This window comes from Myotis davidii, unplaced genomic scaffold (assembly GCF_000327345.1).
Source record: "Myotis davidii unplaced genomic scaffold, ASM32734v1 scaffold268, whole genome shotgun sequence".
NCBI lineage: Eukaryota > Metazoa > Chordata > Mammalia > Chiroptera > Vespertilionidae > Myotis > Myotis davidii.
In genome coordinates this window covers 967,570-976,493 of record NW_006383015.1, presented here as the reverse complement: position 1 = coordinate 976,493, position 8,924 = coordinate 967,570, and the positions used below count along the sequence as shown (strand labels likewise).

At 41.8% G+C, this 8,924-nt stretch overlaps 1 pseudogene; it reads left to right on the top strand.

The window, feature by feature from the left end:
- Positions 1-4,588: 4,588 nt before the first annotated feature.
- LOC102751969 lies at positions 4,589-7,040 on the top strand (annotated as a pseudogene).
- The last annotated feature ends 1,884 nt before the right edge of the window (positions 7,041-8,924 follow it).

The following is an 8,924-nucleotide window of genomic DNA, read 5'->3' as shown; positions in this document are numbered from 1 at the left end:
AGCACTTAGTTAACTCTTTACCATTTTTATCCTAATACTTCCTAAGCCTTCTATCTCATTTTGTCTCTAAGCCATAGCTATATACCCAAACTATAACTTGGCATAATGTCCATCTTTTCATTTAAAACAGATTTAATGTCCACAGTGAATTATGGCATTATCTAATTTGTTGTATAATTAACAGGAAAATACCTTTGGGCTATAATTACAAAACGGTATGCTCCATTATTCAGAATTTTAAAATGTATTTTTTTAAAAAGCTAACTAATGAAACTCTATGTTCTATCAAACAATTTTAGTTTGATTTAGTTTGGTTTATTAACATTTTTACTCAGAAATTATAATTTTTAATTGGAAATTGCCACAACTTTTCTACTTTCTTTTAAAAGGATTGCTTTTAATACTTTCTGCTAGGAATGAAGTCTTATTCCTTTTGATACCGAATTTTTGGACTGGAACCCGGATTCTTTGTCCACTGGAATCCAAGAATGAATCCACGGACAGAAAATGGTATAGCAAAGGGGGAAATTTATTGAAGAACAAGTACAGACTCCCTCATAGGGGGAGGGAAGGAGTCCCACAGAACTGACTCCCATGTAGGGAGGGCGAAGAGTCCCACTGGGTTCCTGTCCCTTTGGCTTATAAAGGCTGCAGATCCTGGTGCCTGATATCCCCTCTGATTGGTCAATATTCTCCTTGGAGCTGGGCCTCAAAGGTTGAACTTCACATGGAAATGTGAGGTTCTCTCCCCTCCTTCTCTCTGGGATTTCTTCTTTTCCATTTGAATGAAGAGCTTCCTTCTCTTTATTCTATAAATATAGACCTTTCTTGGCTACTTCCAGTTCCCTTGTCTTGTGTAAATGCCAACTGTTGCTGTTCCCTTGTCTTATGGAGATGTAACTGCACCTGAATTCCTTGTGCTATGGAAATGTACCTTCTCCCAGTCTACAGCTTCACGCTTTTCCATGGACCCCAATTTTAAAATATCCCTAAGCCTGCCTATGTTCCCCCCAAATTCCTGGTTCACTTTTTTTAATTAAATCTTTATTGTTCAGATTATTATAGTTGTTCCTCTTTTTCCCCCCTTAGCTCCCCTCCACCGGGTTCCCACCCCACCCTATGCCCTTACCCGTGCTACCCACTGTTCTCATCCATAGGTGTACAATTTTGCCCAGTCTCTTCCCGCACCCCCCACAACCCCTTTCCCCCACCCCAAGAATAGTCAGTCCACTCCCTTTCTATGCCCGTGATTCTATTATATTCACTGGTTTATTCTGGTCATCAGATTATTTATTCACTTGATTTTTAGATTCATTTGTTGATAGATGTGTATTTGTCGTTCATAATCGGTATCTTTACCTTTTCCTTCTTCTTCCTCTTCTTAAAGGATACCTTTCACCATTTCATATAATACTGGTTTGGTGGTGATGAACTCCTTTAGCTTTTTCTTATCTGTGAAGCTCTTTATCTGACCTTCAATTCTGAATAATAGCTTTTCTGGATAAAGTAATCTTGGTTGTAGGTTCTTGCTACTCATCACTTTGAATATTTCTTGCCACTCTCTTCTGGCCTGCATGGTTTCTGTTGAGAAATCAGCTGGCAGTCGTATGGGTACTCCCTTGTAGGTAAGTGACTTTCTTTCTCTTGCTGCTTTTAAGATTTTCTCTTTGTCTTTTGCTCTTGGCATTTTAATTATGATGTGTCTTGGTGTGTGGTCCTCTTTGGATTCCTTTTGTTTGGGGTTCTCTGCACTTCCTGGACTTGTAAGTCTATTTCTTTCACCAGGTAGGGGAAGTTTTCTGTCATTATTTCTTTTGAAAAATCTTATAACCGTGGTTTTGAACTCTATATCCAGTAGTTTGCTTTCCTCCATTTCTGTTATTTGTGACCTGTTCCTTTGTCTCTTCATTTTGGCTGCTGCCCTGTGTTGATAGAGAGGCTTTCTGTGCTAGGTGTCCTATAGGGCCCAGTGGCTCAGCCTCCCCAATTACCTGAGGTGGACACTCTTGGTGCACCCCTTTGTGGGCTTTATGCACAGACTTGTTGTAGTTAAGTCTTGATTGTTGTAGGTATCACTGGGAGGAATTGACCTCCAGGCCAATTGGCTGTGAGAATCAGCTGTGCCTGCAGTGGAAGAACTTCTGAGCTGGAGACACTCTTCTGGGGCAAAACTTGCTTCAGTGAGGCTTGGTGCTCACTGAGTCTGCCTCCTGAGTGTGTCCCTTATGGATCTGAGGAGGTGTAATCTGGATGGTCCCACTCTGAACAATGGGTACACTGGCTCTTGGATCTCTAAGGAGGTGCTAATTTGGCTTCGTCCTGAGGCTACCCAGCAGGAGATATGGAGAGATTCCTCTTTTTTGTTTGGGGTTTGGAGGTGCCCAGATGAGGCCCAGCTTTGAAGCAATGCAAGCTGCTGCTGTGGGGCCTTGGACCTTCTTTTGGATGTTCTGGGTCTCTCTGATTCAGCTGCAGTTTGTTAGGTAATTTTCAGGTTGCAAAGGGCCAGGCCTTTCATATGCAAAAACCTCTGTGTACAGCTTGGTGGGGAGGGCTCTCAGGGGATCAACAGGGCAGAGCAAGCAGCTATGGCTGCTCCCCAGTCCTACCCTAAAAGGCCCCACATCTCAGTGTCCCGGTAATCACTGCAAGCACCTCTGAGAAAAAGCGGACCTCGAGTTCTGCCCGATGCCAGACCGTCCAGTTTCTCCCCATATGAGTCTAGGTCCCCAGAGACTCACCCGAAACTGGAGTTCAGAGCAGTCAGGAGCTTGAGACTTCCTCCAGATTGAAAAAGCTAACCTGTCCTCAGCTGCCAGCCCTTTCGGCGTGCGCCTCCGTACCTCTGCACTTTGCTTCCGCACCTCCTCTGAGTCTCATTGTTTTTCTCTTTTCTTCTAGTTGTAGAATTTCCACTCAGCCAGCCTTCCTGTGGTTCTGGATGTTATCCATTTTGTCTTTTAGTTGTATTTTTGAAGTGGTTGTGCGAGGCAGCAATATCCGGTGTTTACCTATGCCGCCATCTTGGTTTCTCCCCTGCTTCACTTTTGAAGGCACATTACTTTTAAAAGAAGAGCACCTTAGGCTAGAGTCTCCTTAAAGTTTAAATTGTCCTCTGTTAGATGTAAACAGCTTCATTAATGTGGGGACACCTGTTCATATAGCTGGAGCCTAAAATATCTAGGCTGGGCTTGGATATTTAGACCATTGCTATGGCACCAGGAGCATCTATTCTGCCTTGTCAACATATTCCTCCATGCCAACCTTGGTTCCCCAGTCCCAAGCACACATTCATTCACAAACCCCTATTCTATTGTATACAAATAATCTGTTGTCATTCTCTCCCTCAATTATATCTATATTTTTTAAAAGGGAGGAAAAAGGGGACATATGTAATACTTTCAACAATAAAGATTTAAAAAAAGGAGGAGGAGAGAGAGGGAAGAAAAAGGAGGGAGGATTCTCCACTCATAACCACCCATATCAGTGGTGTAGCGGCATCTCTGACATTCTCTGACTTGGTTTGGTTCCATTACTGCTGGTGGCCTCTGCTGATGTGCTGTCTCAATATAGACTGTCTGTGGTTTTTCTGAGTTGGCATGCGGCTCCCTGTGTCCTGTTCATCTGTAAGAACTCTTCTAAAAGTAGCACTCATTTTCCTTCAGCTCTTTCCTTCTTGTAAGCTACATTTTTATTGTATAACGATCACTTGGTCAACTTTGAATCTTCTGCTTCCTCCTCTTAACTCTGTTTTTCTTCATATGGAGCCATAGGAACCATGGAGGTCTTTCAAGTATTATAGAAAAAAAGGCTGGGAATTCTTTCCTTGCCAGATCCACTACCCATGCTAGAAATGTCTGCACAAATAAACACTGAACTTTCTAAAATCTCTGGAAGAACAGTAGGCATCAGTGCTTAGAATGCAACATTTACAACTCTAAGTGATGCTGAACTCCTTCACCGTAGTCTGTTTCACTGGACTAAGGAAACATGATGGGCTCAAAGATTTCATGGCTCAGCAAGCATCCAGCCAGGGAGCAGATAGATCAGTTTCCCCCCTTTGTGGACATCCCCAACATGTAATTATGTGGGAGTCTTTCCATCATTTAAGTAAGAGAATCCCTTCTTCTCCTCCATGGGGAGGGAAGGTATAATCCTTCATTGCTAACACTAAGCTCCCTTTAGGATGCAAGTCCCCAGTGGCCCTCTATGTTCTGACTCCTCTCTAAATCTGGGAAGTAAAGGATGATTATGTTTGGGGTGGTTGTGTTGGCTCTACTGCATTTAGTAAGTACTGGCCAGCAATGGGAGAGAGAATTCAATTGCTTTCATCTCTCTTTACAATGGAGGTTCTTAATGCATCTTTAATTTTATTTGTGTATTCCTGTCCCAATTATATGGTGAATTGTATGACTGCATAGAGGAGGGTGCCAACTTAGACCAGTAGGAGGGAAGAAGAGTCAAAATAGAAGAGAAGATAGTGGCCTCGGAGTTGACCATCCTCCAGGTTGATGTGTCTGGTTGAAAACATTTGCCAAACCCTGATTTAAATTCACTTCCCAGCCTGGCATTCTGACGATGTTCCAAAATGAAACGTCATAGAACTTTCAGCAGCAGTGTCAGTTCTGATAAGACTCCTTCCACTTCCCTTACTGGTTTTCCTTGCTGGCTCAGTATAGAGGAACAAGTCAAAAATCCCAAGTGAACACAAGAATTCTACTGAGGTATTCCAGAATGACCTCATGAAACTTTTAGATTCTCACCACATTAAACCTAGTACCTCTTTAGGGATTCATGGAAAGAAGAATGGGAAAAGGGACTCCAGGTACAAGCCAATATAGACACTCTTCCACAGCCTTCCCTCAGAATTGTAGTCCAGAAGTTAAAAGGATGTTCTGTTTATCCTCTCCTGGAAGTACATCTACTGCTCCATCCCAGAGGCCACAGAGCATGGCTATATCCACATCAAGGAGCAGGTGGCATCTGTGTGCCACTATGACCTAGACGACATGGGCATCTTTTGGCTCCAGGCACTTAATGAAGACCTTGCAGAAATGGGTTGTGAGCCAGCTGATGAGAATCTTATGGAAAAGACAGAAGTCCTGGAATGATCATGACATGAAAATATGAACCATGCTATTGAGACTGAGGAAGGGCTAGGCATAGAGTGTGATGAAAATGAGATCTGTGATTTGTCCTGGCCTCCAGACAGTGAAGAAGAGAATGACATCGTGTTCTGTGATAAGTATAACATCTCTGTATGTCCCCTGGGGAGACTTTTTGCTGCCTACCTGGGAATCTCCCCTCTGCCTTCACATCCCTACTACATCATCAGGTTACACCCTGGGCCAGTAACCTTGCCCTGTTATGGCATTCTTACAGTGCCAGAAGGCAGCTGGTTTGCTTGCTCCTATGTCCTGGGCATTCATTCCTAAAACCTGTTATGTCCAAAGGAAGGTGGAGCCAGGAAGACCACAAGGACAGGGAATAAATGAGCTCATGTCAGCTGTGCACTGTAGATTCCAGAGGTCAGCATTGGTTGTCCTGAAAGGATGGAACCAATCGCAATGATCTACCACATCTCACCTGTTGGTGGGCCTTAGTCTGCTACCTGTGCAAGGTAAAGACAGGGGCTTGCCTTCAGTGAAAAGCTGCATCGCTGATTTCCATGTCATCTGTGCCTTTGAGCACAGCCTAGAGATGAAGACCATCCTAGATGAGAGGGATGAAGTGAAGTTTAAGTCTTTCTACCTCAAGCACAGCCAAAACAGGCAGAATCTCTCGGGAGACCCAGTACCCCCTGTACAGGGCTGCAGAGCAGAGCCAGGCCAAAAGCGAGACCAGCCCGCAAGCACAGAAGTTTTGGGAACTGGAGAAGTTCTATACTCTGGTCAGTGTGGAGATGTGGCCACAGAACTGGGCTGCCCACAAGTAACTGTGGACTTTATAACTTCTGGAAACTGAAGAGGAAAAGTAACGGCAATAAGCCATTATTTCCTCTGAAGGAGGATAAAGAAAAAGGCCTAGTGCAGCCAAAGGCAGAAAGTATTCATACTCGCATGAGAATGCTTATGCATCTTCAGCAAGACCTAGAGTGGGGCCGAAATCTGTGCTACATGATGAGCAGGTGAGAGAAGCTGCCATACAACAAAGTATAGTAATAGATCTTCAGCTTCTTAACCAGGAAATGGCTGAAAGGTTTTACCACTACCAAGAAATACCTTAAATTTAAAAATGCCCAGATCAGCCCCAGAAGACTGCTGAAACAGCTCCACATGGACCTCTCTCTCCTGACAGCAACTTCTCTGCTCACAATATGGGGAGCATGCAAGTGCCCCGGAATCATTAGAAATGAGAATGATAGCATACCCAAGGCATCAATTAGAGAGCGAGAATAACCATTTGCCGACTGGTGGGCTTTTCTAGGAATGAATCACAGGATCCCAGTCCTGCTTGGACAACTCCATCTCTGGAGTTCTATCATGGGCAGTCACTGGGAAAACCTCTGGCCCTCCTGGCTGCCCTGCATGGACAGACCTTAATTGGGAATGGGAAAAATTAGCCTAACTCCAAGTTTGCCAAATCCAATGGCAGGGAGGGGAGCTGGTCTGGGGAGATCATCCCAAAAGACAGCACAAGGGAGATGTTATGTGGCCAGGATTCCATGCTCAGTTCCCACTGGGGCAGCTTTAGAAAACCTATTGTGGAACTCTTCATCAGGAGTCTACCAACATGTGGGTGAGGACCACAGAGGGCCTCCAGGGCTGTGGGAAGACAACCAAAAATGCTAACCACAGGGAGTATCTCAGGGGCGAGCAGCTTGTCAGGCATTCTGAAGGGAAAGCTCCATACCAGGAAAACAATGGGTATTGTCCAGATTTGGAGCTGAGTGATTCAGGAGCAGAAGGTGATGGGAATAAAGAGAAAGTGAGGGTAAGGAGAGAGACCTCAAACAGGGAGAATCCTCCCATGACCCTAGACGGGATTGCCATGGTAAAAGCAAGACATATCTCCTCTCCCACAGTTCAGTGCAAAGGTGAATAACAACTCCAATCTTTGCCTTTGTCTCATATGTTGGGGAAAACCCATACACCAAAAGAATTCTGACATATGTTGGGGAGAAATTTTGCTGAAAAGAATAGAAAGAAAGAATAGAAAGAAAGAAATAGTACATTTAAGTATTTAAAATATCCTTGATACCCACTCCACAGGTTTTAGAACCTGTTTATTGGTCTTGGTTGACCACCTCCAAGGGTGAGGTAGTGTCCCACCTGCTTTTCTATAGCCTAGAGGCCCTGGTGAGTGTTGGGGGAGAAAAGTGGAGTGGGAAGGACCTCAGCTGGTCCATGTGTATTCTTCATTGAAGGTCACCAGATCTGTTCTCTATTTTGGGGTTTTCCTAAATATTCCAAATAATTTCATTTAATTGTTAAGGGACTTTAGTTCTGAAAGGGAATTCACTTGGTCTTTGGATTTTTTTTTCAGAATTTATAAGGAAATCCTGGATAATCCCTAGCCTCTTCAATGGTGGTGGGGCCCATTTCTATTGGCTCTGTTGATAAGGCCTTTTCTCTACAGAATTTGTCCTTGCCTGTCTCTGGAATAAGTTCTTCAACCTCCCAACTTCTGCCTGCTTCCTACTCTCTAATCTGGTAATAGTGGGTGCAGATCTTAATGAGAATGAGAGTTTTGTTGTTTTAACTTTTCTATCCAATGTAACTACTGAAACGTGGTGAAAAGGTTAGGAGCTACACATTCAGATCCATGAAAGAAACTGTTTTTTTGTCTCAAACAACACATTTTGAACTTGATGACATGTGGTTCTTTTTGTTTGATTGTTGGGTAAATGTTATTTTTTTATTTATTCATTACTATTTTTTATTCATTTTGTTACTTACTAGTGAGAGACCTTTTGTGGCCCAGCTTCATTTTGCCATTTTAGTCTAAAATCTATAATATTTCAACATAAATTTATCTTTATGGCATAAGAAACTCATGTTTATAAACACATACACTATATGTAAGAAAAAAAACTATAATTATACCATGAAGTGATAATCATTAATTGTATTTTATATAGTATTTTTCTATAATATAGAGAACTTTTAATACATATAATTGTGTTTTATTAAACTTTCTATAGTATATGTATATATTATTTTAACACATTATATTGTTTTTGTATTACCCTTTTCTCACTTTAATTCACTTTTAAAATACATTTCACTTGTAAAATTGAGCTATCAGCTATTAAAGTGAATATACATTGCTTTGGGATGAACTTATTTGAAATGAACTTATATTGATACAATAATATTTAAAATAAATCCAAGGCATTACATTTTATGAATCTAATACAATTATTTTCACCAGTGTGTACTTAGATAGTTTCCCCCAATAAGCCCTATTATAAACCATGACCTGATACACATGCTTAAACATCATATTTTGTGGTATTGCTTTTACTTATTTCCTTCAGACAGAGTCCAAGAAATAAGCTCCAAGGATAATGTGAGAAAGAATCACATTCAACTGAGGCAGCAAACATAATCTTTCTTTAATTTCAGTTAGCCTATATGATTTGGGCACTCCTAGAATAACTATCTATAGTTTCTATAAGAACTAATTTTTGGAGCTAAAAAAGATTGTGATAGAATGTGTATAGTTATAGAATTCAATAAATTTCCAAATGGGTATATATTAATTGCTTTGTATCTTAAGCCCTCCTGACCAAGATCCTGAATTTTGTTTTCCTGATTTTTTTAAAAACTTACTAAACATCTGGTACTTGACTCATGTTTTGCAGGATCAGGAGACACCCAGCTTTCGTCTGATGATTAGTAATTTAAAGTGGCTTTTAAAATTCTAAGACTGCACTTAAATGACCACAAAAGTACTGGGTAATACCAAAACTACTAGCCTAG